The following is a 13,540-nucleotide window of genomic DNA, read 5'->3' on the forward strand; positions in this document are numbered from 1 at the left end:
ATGCCCCCGGTGGTGAAGCTGAGACTGTAAGCCCTCCAGATGCTACAGTTCTTTCCCCAGGAAGGCTGCTTGGAGGCCTGGCCCTCTGAAGTCCCTGCCACCATTGTAAAGCCATAATGTTATAACAACAAAGATAAGCCCACAGGACGAAGGCCTTCAGAATCTCCGTTCCCCTCTCACGCACAGCAAACGCACCCTGCACACCCCCCCTGAAAACCTGCAGACCAGCAGCCCAGGTTCTGCGTGAGTGAGAGTTCTTCCCAGAAAGGAATCACCCCCAAGATGAGGCTGAGTGTCTCCCAAGGTGGCATTAGCCACAGCAATCCAGAGAGGCACATGCGTGGGTAGGTTGAGGATTTGGAGGTGATGAGATGATGAGGTCCTTCTTCTTCGGAAAGTTGCCCCAACGAGTGTCCAGTGAGAAAGATTGGCAAAGGAGGTGGCACCAGGGGGTTCCCAGCACTGCCCACAATATAGTGGCTGAATGACTTTCTAAGGGACTGATCAGGGTGGGGCAGTGACTGGGCTCTAGGAACTGTCTAGAAGGGCCTCCCCGCTGCTGGAGCACCCAGCCAGCCAAGGGTGGGGGTACTTATCCCAGGAAAAACACAGCCCAGCGTTCAGAACAGCATTGGTGTCGAGGACCATGTGCCAGGTCTGGTCTGCCATACACTGCTGTGTGACCTCAAACCTGTCACCTTCCCTTTCTGAGCCCCAGCTCCTCCCTTGTAGAAGGGGTCTAATGAAGTACCTACCTCCTGGGCACTATGGGGATTCCATCACAGGTGAAATCCTGGGCCTGTGGCCTAGAACACAGAACACTGTTGGCATCAGCTTGCAGAGCTGGGAAGGGCCTGGACATCATCTGGGTTCAAATGCAGACCCTGCACTTCCTAGCTGTGGACCTTAGCAATCTACTTGCCTCTCAGTTGCCTCAACTGTAAAATGGGCTCTTAGGAGGATTGCGTAGGTTGATATATGGGGGGCACCTGATACCTGGCGAGCACTCAATTGGTGTTAACAGTTACCATTTTTAAAACATTTATTCCAAGAAGCAGTGGAGGGCAGTGATGGCAAACTCAGACTCTAGAGCTGGGGGAGTGGGCGGGGGACACATGAATTTGAATCTGTTCACTGCCATTTACTAGCTGTGTGGCCTTGAAGAGGTCACGTGCTGGTCCTCTCTGAGTCTGATCCATCATCTGTATAATAAAAGGGCCAATTCAAAAGGATCCTTGTGAACTCGGCAATATCAATTCTGTTGTTGTCAGGTTGTTACTACCCTTGCCAGTCCTGGGGCTGGTGGCCGGGGTGGTACGGGGATGGCAGGGTGGGCCAAGAGGCGTAGACTGCTGTTCCAAAGCTCAGCCCTTGAGCAAGGGCTCCAGGACTGACGCAGCCTGGAACGCACCCAAGGAAACTCCAGTTAACCTGGGAAGGATGGAACTCATTACCTGAAAGGGATACAGCTAAACAATAAATAACTTCCATGGTGATTTAGATAAATCCTACGATGCTAACCCAGAGCAAGGAATGAAGGGAGCATAGGATCCCTTGGAACTTCTCTGTTCAATGAGTGGTTATTGAGCCAGGCCCTGCTCTAGGCAGTGGGGCTGGGGAGGAGGGGAAGGGAACAGAGAAGGCCCCTGCTCTCCAAAGAGGAGTCCATGAGGAAGTAGCTGATCCTTAATTGGTGCCTCTGTTGGAGGTTGGATCCTGGGCCTGACCACGAGTAAAACTGCATATTTGCCCCAGTCTCAAAAACTTGCATGATTGAAGGAAAAAAAAAAAAAGTTAACTTCCCTTATTACAGAAGTAATATACTTAGGAGATTTTAGAAAACATAAATAAAATTAATAAAATAAAAACACATATATCCCACTCCCAGAGATTTCTGAGACACAGTAGGTATTATATATATATATGTTGGTTTAATGAAAGAGATTGATGATAATCATCCTATTTATTCAATATTGAATTGAAGACCTAGAAGAAGCAATAAGACAAGAAAAAAGAGTGAGCAAAAAATAAATTTAGAGTATATCTCTCTAGCTTTTATCTATATTCTAGATAGAGAGAGATAGTTATATGTGTTATAAAAGTCAAACTATGTTGTACTAACTTTTTAATAACATGCACACTGTGTCATTAGCCTTGTCCACCACTATTTTTAATGAAAGCCTAGTGATACATTATTCCCTATTAATATATATCCATAGTCATTTTCTTTTCTTTCTTTCTTTTTTTTTTTTTTTTTTTTGCGGTACGCCGGCCTCTCACTGTTGTGGCCCCTCCCGTTGCGGCTCCGGACGCGCAGGCTCAGCGGCCATGGCTCACGGGCCTAGCTGCTCTGCGGCATGTGGGATCTTCCCGGACCGGGGCACGAACCCATGTCCCCTGCATCGGCAGGCGGACTCCCAACCACTGCGCCACCAGGGAAGCCCCATCCCATAGTTATTTTCTTGATAATAAATACCTAGAAATAGGTATATCTGGATGTGGTAGGCAGATAATAACCTCCCAAAGAGGTTCATATTATAATCCCTGGAACTTGTGGATATGGCAAAGTGGAATTAAGGTAGCAGATGGAATAAGGTTACCTATCAGGTGACCTTAAAATAGGGAGAACATTTTTTTAGATATTTATTTTATTTATTAGTTTTGGCTCCGTCGGGACTTCGCTGCTGCCCATGGGCTTCTCTCTAGTTGTGGCGTGTGGGTTTTCTCTTCTCCAGTTGTGGCGCAAGGGTTCCAGAGCGCGTGGGCTCTGTAGTTTGCGGCGCTAGGGCTCTCTGGTTTAGGCGCGTGAGCTCAGTAGTTGTGGCGCGTGGGCTTAGTTGCCCCACGGCATGTGGGATCTTAGTTCCCCGACCAGAGATCCAACCTGAGTCCCCTGCATTGGGAGGCGGATTCTTTACCACTGGACCACCAGGGAAGTCCCGGGGAGAACATTTTAGATTATCTGAGTGACCCAATGTAATCACAAGGGTTCTTCAAATTGGAAGAGAGATGGGAAGGTCAGTGCTGGAGTAACGCAATATAAGAGACTTGACTGGGCAGTGCTGTCTTTGAAAGTGGAGGAAAGCAGCCATGAACTAAGGAATGTGTGTAGCCTCTAGACGTTGGAAAAGGCAAGAAAACAGATTCTTCCCTAGAGCCTCCAGAAAGAAATGCAGCCCTGCAGAATCTTGATTTTAGCCCGGGACTTCTGTTCTCCGCAAAGGTAAGGTGATGCCTTTGTACTGTTACAAACACTACGTTTGTGATCATTTGTTACAGCAGCAAATAGACAACTAACGGACTGAGTCAAAGATACCGAGAAAGATTTAAGACTTTTGATAATATTGCTATGTAGCCTCCCAAAAAGTTGTATCAATTTCTACCCCAGAAGTGCATGAGCTATTTGATTGATTTTCTTTATTGACGGCACAGTCTTTATGGTTTGATTTAACATGAATAAAATGTGCACGTGAGCTGTCTCTTCACTTTCTTTGCTGCACGGCCTCATGCTGGGATGGGTGACTCTGATGGCCAGCTGGCTTTCCCTTCCGGGACAGCTCTGTAGTGGTTGGAGGAAACACTGAACACTCTCAGCGCGGTACGATCTGTCGCACATCAGCAACACTGTTACTTCCAGCTCCTCGATGCCCTGGACCGGGAACTTCAGGAAGCCACTGGGTAGCATGTACTCATTTCCTTGCTGCTCCCATCACCACTGCTGGGCATCAAGAACAGGCCCTTGAGTCTTCTCTGTATCCTGTTGTCAATGTCTCTGGGTTTCTGCCCATTTTCTCCTTAGCATCATACTGCCCTCAGACAGCGGAAGAGGGTTAATAATAATAATTTATTTTCAATTTCTAAAGGAATTTCCTTCTTTTAATCTGCATACCTTGAATTAATCACTGAATGGGAATATTTAATGCTTACTTATTTTTAAGTTTTTAAAATTTAATTTTTATTTTAAATTGGAGCATAGTTGATTTACACTGTTATGTTAGCTTCAGGTGTACGGCAAAGTGATTCAGTTATACATATACATATCCATTCTTTTTCAGATTCTTTTCCCATATAGGTTATTACTTTGAGGGCTACTAGTATTTCTTATTTGCAAAATGTCTGTTTATAGTCACTACCCATTTTTCTAGTGGAATGGTTCTGTTTCTTATGGAGTCATAATCAGGCCATTCTTTTGCTGTAACAACCTCTGCAAGACACTTGACTGTCAGTCACTAAAGGACCAAGCCCATTTCATGGATGGGAAAACAAAGACCAAGGATGACATGGCATCCTGCAGCTTTTCTGTTCACCTGATCAGCCCCCTTAGCCCCAAACCCAAGAGTCTCTTCTGAAGGAGATGGTTTAGCAGGGACAGCACACAGAGGCTCACAGGCCAAATTCTGTTCACTGCTGCACGTCTGCGGAATCATAAACACTGCAGGACGATGTGACTCAGATGTGACCAGGCGTGACCGTGACAGATCACAGGGTTCTGTAAATATTGTGTCAGGCTGCTATCACAGCAGGGCTCCCTGCTCACCCCAGACCCCGGTCCACCCTGTGGGAAGTGGAGTCAAGCCCAACGGGGCAAAACATCTGGTTCTCTCCCTCAGCTCACTGCCCAAAATTTTCCCAGCCTCAGTTTCCTTCCTGAGGACCTCCTAGCCAGGATATCCTGCTGAAGTGACTGGGTCTCAGCTCTTGGCAAGGGTTGAAATATTATACCCCTTTGAAAAATGTTTCTGCTCTACCTGCAAATCCGAAGATAAAGATGTGCTCCATAATGACGGGGGCTAATATTCAATGAGGCTTACGGTAAACCAGGTGATGTACCGAACCATATTGTTTTGTAGCATCCATACAACTACCGTGAGAGGAGGGGGAAACCGAGACTCAGAGAGCTTAAGCTGTCTCCTGGTAAGTTCGTCAGGTTCCTAACCATCACAACAAGTTATCCCATGAGAATTTAGGGCTAGGAAGTCATTTGTTTCTCTTGAAGAATTATGGTCTCTCCTAAAAAAAAAAAAAAAAAAAAAAAAAAAGACCAAATAATGAGACTTGGACAGCCCATTGCATTTCCCTTTCTGCCTTGGCCACCAGGAACCCCAGGGCTAACGTTAAGACATAATCACAAGAACTCTATCTGTCCAGGTGGCAAGTCAGTGTATTAACTCCTCGCTTCCTCTCCTTTCACGTGACTTTTTCATTTTCCTGTTTTATTTTAAATCTTTTTGATGCAGTGGCCCTGTGTTGGACATTTTCCAGCAGCGTGACATTGATCAGGTCACTTAACCTCTCAGGGTTTTAGTTTCCTCATCTGTAAATTGCAGGTAACAACGACACCTATCTCACAGGGCTGTTGTGAGAATCAAATGAAATGATCTGTGTAAATAAAAATCCCAGCACGAGCCCGGCATGTGGAAAATATTCAATAAACAGCACCTATGAGCGTGAGAAAAGGCTTTGATAAAGTCAAGAGAGCAGAGAGAACCTCTCCTAAATGGGAAGACTTGGCTGGATACAAGGCCGGCCTGCTGTGGACCTGCTGTGTGACTCTGGGTCATGTACTTCCCTCTCTGAGCCTCAGCTTCCCGTCTGTAAACTGCTTGCTTTATCCTTTTCACCATTGTGTCCTCAGAGCCCGCAAAGGAGAAGAAAGGAGAAGTGATGCAGGCCCTGACCCAGCACACAGTAGGGCTCCATATATGGTTATTTCGAAAGTGAACGGCTGGTTGAATGGCTGGTGGTCAGATTCCCTACAGCCCAGGACACACCTGGCTGGCACGGTGCACTATGCCTGGGCCAGTGCCACAATGACATTCAGATGGTTCTGGGGGCCCGAGGATGCCCCAGGGCTGGGACAGGCCTGGATCTGGGTCTGGGGCCAAAGACAAGCTCCTATTAAGGGCCTACTGTGTGCAGGGCTCCCAGTGTACGGTACGGCGTGGTGCCCATGTGACTTACACTCTGGACCCACGACAACCCCTCTGCTGCCCTGGGTGGGGGGTTGCTGTAGGCTTCACAGGGAGATGGACCAATGGGAAACAGTCCTGAACAACTCATTCCACAGTGATTTATTGAGCACCTACTATATACTGAGGCATTTTGGGTGAGCACCAGGCCATAGACCTAGTGGGACTCTCCGAGGACATGCTGCTGTCCAACCTCGGCAGCTGGAGCACCACAGGCTCAACTCCGGTGGGCCGGGCACTCTGTTCCAACAAAGACATCTTCCAAGTCATGAGCTTTGGGCTCTTGGGACCAACGTGACTCCCAGGCTGGCCCTTGTTGGAGAATTCTTTTCTGTTACAGGTGGACAAACTGAGGCTCAGAGGGGAAAGGACCAAACTTGGGACGCACCCCACCCCACAGATCTCCAGAATTCTCTTTTGGTGAACTGCCCCTACCCGCTCCCACCCTGCCTTCCCCAGGAGTCAAGGGAAGGATGCGAGGGCAAGGGGCACAGGCCTAGGCCTAGGGCAGCCCCCAGCCTTCACAAAGGCTTCCAGAGCCCTCGGGCCCTGCCCTCACTCCCTCACGGGCCCTGAAACATCTTGCTGTGATTATTCTGCAGAGAGCAGAGTGGAACTACACGAGGCTCTTCTTGGCACTCAGCATGGGGGTGAGGGCCTGTGCACGATGGGGCCCCCGTGGTGGCTGAGGACAAGGTGGGGCTGAAGGACAGGGCTGAGGCTTTCCGCTCACCGGCTTAATTGGGGATCTAATCGTTATTATTATTTATAACTCGTGCTTGAACCCTCGCCAGGAGAGTGTGTTCACAGCCTGCACAATCCGGGCAGGCGTTAAATAATTAAACCAAGGGCCTAATCGGCGGTGAAACTCTCCAAGGGCCCCCACTTCCTTAGTTCGTTGATTGTTGATATTTTGGGGGTGAAATATGACCATTTTTACGATCAAAGAGATCAGAGTTCCAAAGGAAAGAAACGGAAAAAAAGGAGGGGCGGTGGGGGACTCTTCCAGTTTTCTTTTCCTCTGACTTAGCGGTCTGGTAAAGTTTCTTTAGACATGCAAAGATTTACACACCTTTCTGCAGGGAGCCTTAAATTACTCCCCATTCCTCACACATTTCCCCAAGCAGCCAGGAACAGTAAGTCATTGAGAAATGAACAGGCCTCCCTGTAATCGCTCCGGCGGCCTTTGAGAAGGAGAATGTCTAATGACTTTTTTTGAAGTGGAGGTCAAGGTTTTTTAAATAAAACAATCTGTATTAATGCAATTTCCTTCTTAGCTATAGCGTTGGATTTTTTTTTTCCTCCTTTTTCTCCTTTTTTTCTTATGGGGGGAGGGACGGGAGGCAGGGAGGGGGGAAGAGCATCATTGTTTTCTTGCCAGACAACGCGTCCCTAATGAGATACATTTATTTAAAACTCTGTACATCATCACCCTGTCAGGGCCTCCAAGTGGGACGCCGAGTCTCCCTCTTGGTTTGTTTCGGATTAGCAGGGCTTGTGGATGGCCCTGCAGTCCGGCTGCTTTGGCGGCCACCGTCTCTTCCCGCTGCCCCCGCTTAGCGGGGCCTTGATCGCTGCATTGTGTGCCCGCGCCCTCACCCCGTCTGATCACCCAGATCTTAGTACAGCCCTTTGGCCTCTGGTCCTCGGTCCTCGGCTTTCCCGTCCCGCCTCCACCCCAGCTGCCTCTGCTGCTCAGTGCTGGCCCCTTGGGGTCCTTTTTTCCCTGCCCCACGAGGACAGATGGCTCTGTGGTTATGCCAGTGACAGAACTGACGTGACCGCCCCAGACAGGACCGAGTTCCGGTCCCAACTTGGTCACTTTCCAACCTCCCCCATCTCCCCAGTTTCCCTAAGGCTTCATTTACTTATCTGTTCGATGGGAGGATAATTACATGCACACCTGGCGGCTGCAAGAAGGTGCTGCTGGGTCTCCCTAGCATCTGCCCGGTGTCCAGCCCGCAGAGCGCATCCACTTAGAGCAGCGGCCACTGTCACCACCACTACTGCTCCCCCAAACCTAGAGCAGAGCCTGAGGGCAGGAGCTGGCCTGTCCCCCCTCCCCCAGCCCACCCCAGCTCACAGGCTGGTGCACCCAAACGCAGGGCTTAGTACCTCTATCAACACGTTTTTTTAATTGAATGCCTTCCAGTGCTGGGAGCCGGCTGGGGCACTGGGGATAGAGTGGTGACCCAGACAGCCCAGTCCTGCAGAGAAGTCAGTAAGCCAATCTCAACAGAGAAGTAAGCAGGTCCGGGCTCCACGGGGGAGAGGGCTGGGGGAGGGGCATCAGGGAGGGCTTCCCTAAGGAAGCTGACTCTTCAAGCTTGAGCAGGATTTAGCAGGTGACAGGAGACAGAGTCTAGGGGTGGCCAGGCAGGAGACCCAGCATGTGCAAAGGATGCCCAGAGCCTCCAACCTTACCTGTTCCAAGCATCCTCTTTGATCCTGCTGTGTCTCACTTTCCTCTCCAAGCCAAGAGCTTGAATTACATTTTTCAACTGCTCCGCAGGTACCAAGGTCATGAGATAACCATTCCACAAATAGGCGCCATGCTCCTTCCTCTGCCTGCTCTGGGCTAGACCTGGGGTTAAGCTGCGGACCACGTTGGAGCTGGCTCCTGCCCTACAGAGGAAGAGTGAAGATGGATATGGAACTCGGGGCTAAACTTCAGCCATCTTGGGGGGGGCGGGGGGGCGGGCGGGGGAAGAGGGATCAGAGAAGGGCCCCCAGGCTGCACAGGCTGCAGGGCAGGTGTTGGGTTTTAGGGGAGGAAGGGAATTAGCCCAGAAGTGGTCACCCCAGAGTGGAGACCCTTTTCCTCCCCTACAGCCCTGGCTGGCAAGAGCCTTGGGGGCCTTTTGGGGCCTGGGGACTCTGGGACCTGGGGGAGGTGGGGGGCAGTAAGCTTGGAGACCAGGGGCAGGATTGCTAACATGCAGGAGTCTGGCTTAAAGGGGACTAGGCCAGCGTCAGATGGCTCAGCCATGGGGCTCAAGGCTGGGAAGCCGCCCACCCGTCCCCGTGCCCATGAGCACCCGCTCTGACCCAGCTCCAGGCTGCAGCCTGGGTTCTGGAGGGTCCTGTTCCACAGGGGCAAGAGAGAGACCCCAAGGCCTCTGTCTATACCTCCTCTCTTAGCCAACTCAGGCCCGGAGAGACTGACTGTTTCTCCCCAGAGCCTAGACCTGGGCCCAGCACTGACTGCCCAGCGAAGCGATTACCATCACAGTGACCCAGGCAGCACATCTAGACAGTATCAGACAGGCCTGGGATCAAACCACGGCACCGCCACTCATGTGCTCTGTGACCTTGGGGAAGTCACTTCCCTCTCATCTGTACCTACACCTCAGGGGTGTCGGGAGGATTCAGCCACAATGTGTTTCAAGCAGGGCGGGGGCTTGATAAGTGCTGGCTACCTGAGGGACCCTTGGCCTGGCATGTTGTTTTCTGGGATTTTCTGGGACTTACTGTCTTGGTCTGTGAAGTAGACCTTTACCTCCTGTCACTGCTGACGCTTCTGAGGCCAAATCCCAGGGCACCACCCGGCCACCCACCCCACCTCTTCTTTCCTGGCTCTCCCGTCCCTGCCTCTGTCTCAGCGTTCAGCCAGCTCCTCTCCTGCCTCTGTCTGGGCCTCCACCATGGTTTCATTGCCTCTGGTTTCCCTCTGTCTCTGTCTGCCAGGAATCGTGTCCCAGAGGAACCAGTACTCTAGGGCTCTCCTGTGTTCCCTTTTACAGCGGTGAGATGGGAAGAGGGAGGGAGGGAATGAGAGAGAAAGAGAGAGAGAGAGAGGAGGGAAAAAAAATCAAAGCCTACATATTGGTTCCAGATGTGGCTCTCTCTCACAGCCCTCTCCAGCAATTTAATTAAATTCCCCCAGACAGCCAGGAGGGTTTCTTAATGATCAAATTTCCCGGCTCCCCTCCTTGAACGGGCCCACTCTGTCTCCCTGACGGGTGGCCGACGGGATTCTTCCTGCCGTCAGCTTTGCCAAGCAGGGCCGGGGGGGTGGAATAGGGGGCTTCCCCAGAGCACAAAGGACCCGTCCTGCGCCCACCTCTGCCCCCCTCCATCCCCAAGGGCTCTGAGCCTTGCCCCCCCCCGACCCCCACCCCCGAGCCTATCCTTGGCAGAGCCTGCCTGGGCCAAGCTGCAGCGGCTGGAGGGGACCCAGTGGTCCCCTCCCATGAGCTCTGCCTCTGGGCCGGCCTGCTGGGGACTGATGCCACGTGGGTGCCAGCAGGGGTCAGATGGGGAGTCTGGGATCAGTACTCTGGGCTCACAGACCAGCCAGAGATGGGGCAGGCTTGGACCTCCTGGGCACCCTTCCGAACCCATCTGGCAGTGAGATAGACCAAGACTCAGAGAGGGCAAGGCCGGGTCCAAGATCACACAAACCTGCTTGCCAGGGATGGGAAAGGCATAGGCAGGCTGATCAGTATTTAGGTGGAGAGGCTGTGCCAGGGAGAGACCTGGGATGGTTCCCCCACGTGAAGCTAAGCGTCACTCTCAGTAGGACCCCTCCCTGACTTCTGGAGTGGGGAGGGATCTAGGTGAGCCTTGCAATCACCACCTTCCTGTGCCAGTGAGGCAGTGAGGCTGAGAGAGGGCCAGGCCAGAGCCCAGGCCCCAGACTCCCTCCTGTCTTGAGGCGAGGGGCCTGAGGGCCTCTGTGTGAATTGAATGTTTGTGTTCCCCAACCTGCAAATTCATATGTTGAAGCCCTAACCGCCAATGTGATGGTATTAGGAGGTGGGCCCACTGAAAGGAGTTAGGTTAGATGAGGTCATGAGGGTGGAGCACCCGTGATGGGATTAGTGCCCTTATAAGACCAGGATGTGGTCATGTGAGTGCATGGGGAGATGGTGGCCACCTGCAAGCCCAGAGAAGAGGTTTTGGAATGAAACCTACCTTACTGGCATCTTGATCTTGAATTTCCCAGCCTCCAGAACTGTGAGAAATAAATATCTGTTGTTGAAGCCACCTAACCTACAGTACTTTGTACGGCAGCCCGAGCTGACCAAGACAGGCTGTAAGCACCTTCTCACCCTGTTCTCCTGGGTGAATCCCTAAGGACCCACCTCATCTGGAAGAGGATGGGGGTCAGGTGGGGCCTCTGATGTGGGCACACAAGGATGGCAGAGAAAGGGAGGATCCCTCATCTTCCCCTCTGAGGCTCTGGGCTGCCCACCTGAGGCTTCACCAGGGCCTGACCCAGCCCATAACTGGCTCTCACAGGCCCCACACCTGGCCAAGCGTCGGGACCACCTGGCAGTGTCTGGGTGTGGAATGGGGTGGGGGGATAAGTCAGGGAGGAGGCTGCCCTTGGAGCAGGGGACTCTGGCCAGCAGGGCCAGGTTTCCTGGAGGGCGCAGGTGGCAGGGGAGGAGCAGGGCAGGCCACTGGGAGCAGAGATGTCCCTGGGTGTCAGGGTCTCCAAAATGCTCCTGGGTGCTGGAGAGCAAATGGAATGAGGGAGGGGACAGGAAAGTCTTTCCCTGGCCCAGCTGAGGCCCTGCCACCCACTCCGGATCCCGGTCCCCTGGTCCCTTAGCTCCTCCCTGAGCCCACAGAGGGCCAGGCCCTTCAGCATGGGGACGGTGGCCAAACAGGGCCAAGCAGGCCAGGCCTCCTGGGGTCTTGAGGGTCAGGGGCCAGGGTGGGGTCAGGTGTGGGGGAGGGGGAAGGAGAGGGAGGGAGGCCGGCCTGAGGAGGAGGGGCTCAGACAGAAGGAAGCCCAGGGCGGTGGCCCCAAGACGGCACTGGAGGAGTCCGCCCAGGCCGCCTGCTGCTCCCGCTGCCAGGCCTGAAGCTGGAGGCTCCACCGAGGAGCGGGGGAAGCATATTCCTTGCGGCAGATTGCTGCGTTTTCCAAATATCTCACTTTATGGAAACTCTACCAAATCAAAAAAAAAGAGAGAGAGAGAAATAAAAGGGGGGGCCTTTTACTCAATTTCTCTCTCCAGGGCCTTATAAGGGACAGACCTTGCTGCCAGCTGCCCCTCCTGGACAGGGGGCACCAGGAAGGCGGGGTGCCGGGCCGGGGCCGTGACACCACCCCTCCTGCAGCCCCTGCCCTGAGCGTGTGTGTGTATGAATGAGTGTGCATAATTGTGTGAGCAAGTGAGCGTCTGCGTGTGAGAATGTCTTCTGAGTGTGAATGCGGTGTCACAAGCACATGTGGGTGTGTGAGAATCTGTGTGAGTGTGTGAACCGGTGAGGGAGGGAAGCAGGGGACCGTGGCCGGGCAGGGCCAGGTGTCCTGAGCCGGGGCCCAGGGAGCCCTTAAGGGCTCGGGATCGAGTCCCGGAGGCCCCTCGCTAGCCAGCTGCCCTGGAGCTGGTCAGTTCTCTCTCTGAGCCTCGGTCTCCCAGACTATGACACGGGAATCCTGCTGTCACTTCCTTCCTGGAGCGTTATGACCAGTTGATGAGACATCCGTGCTGAGCTTCTAATCTGATTCACAAGGCACAGGACGCACTCCACCAAAGGCTGCTGCTGTCATCAATGTATCATTCATACGATCAGACTGGGCCCTGAGGTACCCAAGGACTTGGGAGGGCAGTGTGGGGGGGTGCCCAGGGGTGGGGGATTCAGGAAGCCCTGTGTGCTGGGAAGGTGGAGTTGGGAGGAGAAAAGGTTTTGTGGATGGACCTTGCCTGGTGTTCACGGCCTTACCTTCAACCCCAGGTGTAAAAGTGTGCAGGGCCTGATCCCCTGCCTCTGGCTGATTCAGTCTCAAGTAAGACACATTCATTGGTAAGAAGGTAGAAGACACAGAGAAGCACAAAGAAGATCAAAGTTCTCCAGATCCCAGCACCCAGAAACAACCACCACTCATATCTCAGCACAGGGTCGTCAAGAATTACTCCTGCCCACGAGCGAATGCATACACACACATGCCCGCGCACACACACACACCACTTTTTCCTAAGTGGGATCAGAGAGTACCTACTGTTCTGTAACTTGCTTTGCTGAGCTGCTATAGGGAAGAGTCAAGCACATGGTAAGTCTTATATGTCAGCTATTATCACTGTTGGTGTCGGGCTAGAGAGGCCAAACTTCTCTCCTTATGTTTGTTGACAGTAGTTTTTCATCCTTTCTGACTTGCCTGTGTATGTCCTTTGCCCATTTTTCTCTTAGTGTTTTTGCCTTCTTCTTGTTGATTTTAACAGTTCTTTATATATGAAGGTTATCCCCCTCTGTGCATTGGATAGTCAGAGTGACTCCCAAACTGCCCCAGGAGAAGGAGGCAGGGAGAGACGCTGCCAGGGTCTGAGCACTGGGTGCTTGGCCCCAGCCCCCACACCCCAGCCTGCTAAGAACCCTGGAGTTGGGCATCAGGAAGCGGCTCGGCTGACAGGGCAGTGAGAGGCAGTGGCAGGGAATAAAGAGAAGGTTCAGAGCTGAAATGAGAGGCTCTGAGCGACAGAGCCTTAATAGGAGGCAGATGGAGGAAACAGGGTTGCCCTTGCCGATAGGAAGGAGGTCATGGGTCACGGAGATTTCTAAAGAAAGGAGCCTGGGAGACGGGCAGGCGACAGGGCCTGCTCCATGGTGTGGTG

This window comes from Phocoena sinus, chromosome 6, assembly GCF_008692025.1.
Source record: "Phocoena sinus isolate mPhoSin1 chromosome 6, mPhoSin1.pri, whole genome shotgun sequence".
Classification (NCBI taxonomy): domain Eukaryota; kingdom Metazoa; phylum Chordata; class Mammalia; order Artiodactyla; family Phocoenidae; genus Phocoena; species Phocoena sinus.